The sequence below is a fragment of the Delphinus delphis genome, chromosome 5 (genome assembly GCF_949987515.2).
Source record: "Delphinus delphis chromosome 5, mDelDel1.2, whole genome shotgun sequence".
In the NCBI taxonomy this organism is placed as follows: Eukaryota; Metazoa; Chordata; class Mammalia; order Artiodactyla; family Delphinidae; genus Delphinus; species Delphinus delphis.
In genome coordinates, this window is record NC_082687.1 from 40,332,597 (window position 1) to 40,336,236 (window position 3,640).

Here is a 3,640-nt window from a genome sequence, read left to right on the forward strand (position 1 = left end):
TGTCATCATATAAGATTATGTCTATAATGTTTCTGTCTCCAGCTAGATTATAAATTACATTGGAGCCGACACCATATCTGTTTTTATTATTCAATGTACCTTCAGTAGCTAGCAGGGTACCTGATTTAAAGCAGGTATTCATTAGGAGTGAATTCATGAATACAAGGAAAGTATAAGGCAAGATTCTTGCCCTCCAAGAACTTAGAATCTTTCTGAAGGAAGAAAAAAATCCAAGAAACACCTAACTAGCCCAACAGTCAATAATTAAGAACCAAATTGTACTCATTCCTCAAATATTTATTTAGTGTCAACTTTGATCTGGGCCTATTCTAGGGATTGAAAATAAAGTGGGAGTTTGGGGAGAGATAAATAATCTCTATTTGTATGACGTTCACATTTTAGAAAAATGGTTGATATTGATAAAAAAAAATCTATAGGAGCAAAAATAACTTTCTACAATGGAAAAACTAGAACGCCAATAGGTGGAACGTAGATTTATAGAAAAGCGAGAAGACATGAAAGAGATTGCTGTGGCCTGAATGTTTGTGTGTGTGTCCCCCCACCACTCATAGTTTTAGTCCTAACCCCCAGGTGATGGTACTAGAATTGGGGTCTTTGGGAGCTGATTGAGTCAGGAGAGCAGAGCCCTCAAGACTGAGATTAGTGTCCTTACAAAAGAGACCCCAGAAAGCCAACACATCTCTTCTGCCATGGGAGGGTACAGTGAGAAGAAGCTCTCATCAGACACCAAATCTGCTGGCACCATAATCTTGGACTTCCCAGCCTCTGGAACTGTGAGAAATAAATGTTGTTAATAAACTCCCTAGTTTATTGTATTTTTGTTATAGCAGCCTAAACAGACTAAAGCAGGGATATAAGAAAATAATGTTATAGAGAAAGGGCATGATCTTGGTGGAGAGTGGAGAAGAGGTTGTGGTTTAGGGTGGTAGAAGATTAGGTGTATTACACAATGAGGCTTTTAAACAGCAGGATAATCTTCTGCTTTAGGAAATGAATTAATATGCTAGGACTGCCTTAACAAATTACCTCAAACCAGTTGGCTTAGATAACAGAAACTCACTGTCTCACAGTTCTGGAGGCTAAAAGTGCAAACTCAGCAGGGCAGGGCTGGTTCCTTCTGAGAGCCAGGAGGGAGACTCTGTCCTGTGCCCCTTTCCTGGCTTCTGGTGGTGTCAGGGGAAACGCTGACGGAAACTGCCCGCCCTGGCCAGGCCCAATAGTAACCACTTACGTGAGTTCTCTTAGAACAGGAGGTCCTGGTAAGGAACGCGGAGCTAACAAGCTACCACCAGCCAGAAGAATTCGGAAAAGGCCAAAAGGAGAGAGGAGACGCCAGTCCATATGTCCTACCAACCTCCCAGAATCCTCCCCGCTGGGATCCATGTTGGCTGAGCCATGCGTGCACCTCCAGGAAGGACCCTGACTCAGAATGATTGGCCAGAGACAACCCAGAAACTAATCCCATTCCCATAAAACCCGAGACTGTGAGCCACGTGGCAGTGCAGTTCTCCTGGGTTCCCTTACCCTGCTGCTCTCCGCCTGGGGTCCCCTTCCCAATAACGTCTCTTGCTTTGTCAGTACGCGTGTCTCCTCGGACAATTTATTTCTGAGTGTTAGACAAGAGCCCACTCTCGGGCCCTGGAAGGGGTTCCCATTCCTGTAACAGTGGTTTGCCTGCAACCTGACATTATTTGGCTTGTATTTGCATCACCCCATTCCTGCCTTCATGTTCACAGGGCATACTCCCTGTGTGCATATCTGTCTCTTTACATGGCATTCTTTTGACAATAAATATAAATCTTAGGTGATTCTTAAGTGATTTGAGAGCCACTGATGTGGGAACCTATTAGCAGTACACCTCACTCATAAGTGCTTCAAAACATTTTCTGTGGTTATGAATCATATTTTGTATTTAGTTAATTCATGTTGATAAAAGCAAAGATTTACATTTGTTTTCTCCCTACTTCATTTCTTCCTCAGTTCTGATATATTTGTAGTATGAAATGGGTTCCCAGGAATGAAATTCCAATTTACAACATTGCGTCTCTAGGAAATAAGGACTTGGTTGACTAAAACTTTTGAGAACTGAAAAAACTCTTGACTTGAATACGCCATTCAATCCCCTGCCGTAGGAAACTCCACCAAACTTTTACACGGCTTCTAGCAGCCTAAGCCCACTCCCTGAGGCCATCCAGGCCCCTACTGAGTTACTATATAAAAAAGTTCAAGACTGCCAAAAGATTTACTGTTTGTTCCAGAGAAAGACAAATACCATATGATCTTATGTATAGAATCTTATATGTAGAATCTAAAAAAGTTGAACTCAGAGAAACAGAGAGCAGAATGGTGGTTTTCAAGGGTTGAGGGGTGGAGAAAATGGGGAGATGTTTGTCAAAGGGTACAAATTTTGAGTTACAAGATGAATAAGTGTGGGGATCTAATGTACAACATGGTAACTATAGTTAATAATACTGTATTGTATACTTGAAATTGGTAGGAGAGAAAACCTTAAATGTTCTCACCCCACACACACAAAATGACAACTATGTGAGGTGATGGACGTATTAACTAACTTTATTGTGGTAATCATTTCACTATATATATATATATATATATATATATATATATGAAATCATCACATTGTACACCTTAAATTTATATAATTTTGTTTTTAAATTATACTTCAATAAAGCTGGAAAAACAAACCCGAGAATGATTTTGTTTCGACCTGTAAAATGATCAGCATGAATATTCATGTTGGATCAGTGATTGGAGATTATTTTTTAAACTGGCACAAATTTGAAACTGTGATCTTTATGGCTCAGAAAAACCTTCATAGGTGTATGAAAACACAGGTACTCTGTCCTTGTGGGTCCTTCTGCTGAGAAGCAGACACAAAGATAGGATTAAATGTGCAAGAGACACATTGGGGAAAATGCCCGTGAAAGATAAATGGGGAGAGAGAGTGAGAGTAAGCGGGCAGAGGCTTCAGAATGCCAGCTCTCTGACACCTGGGAACGAGAAACGGAAGATAGGAAGACAGTGGAGGAGGAGTCTCAGGCTGCAGGGCAAGCTAAGAAAATCTTTACCAGGCTGACGGGGAGTCCTTGAGTTGAAGGACTCTGGTATCTCTTAAGAATGGGCCTACATTAGTTCCTCCAACATCTCATGGATTGATTCGAAGCAGTCAGGATGGGGGTGGGGGCAGGATGGCCACAGAATCCACAGGGGCTGCAGGTGGAGGCTTTCCACCAACTGTGCTCCCGCAGTGGGTTCTCTTGAGGAAGACCTGACTGGAGCACGTCTATGGCCATCACACACTCCATTCATTTTGAAGAAACTATATAAATAATGATATGCTGTTAAGATAACTTATTTTTTCCTTTATGATACTCATTTATCTCTATGCATATTTGTTCAAAATTTGATGTCACAAGTGCAATCATTGCTTTCCATATTCCTGCTATGATCCTTTTTATGAGAAAAATAGATGTCTAAAAATGCAAATAGAAAGGTAAAAAAATGCAGTCTTTCCTTGAAATGATTTGAGTTTTCATTAACTCATCTATTTAAAATGCCACAGATATTTAACAGAGATGAATACTATTGGATCCCAATT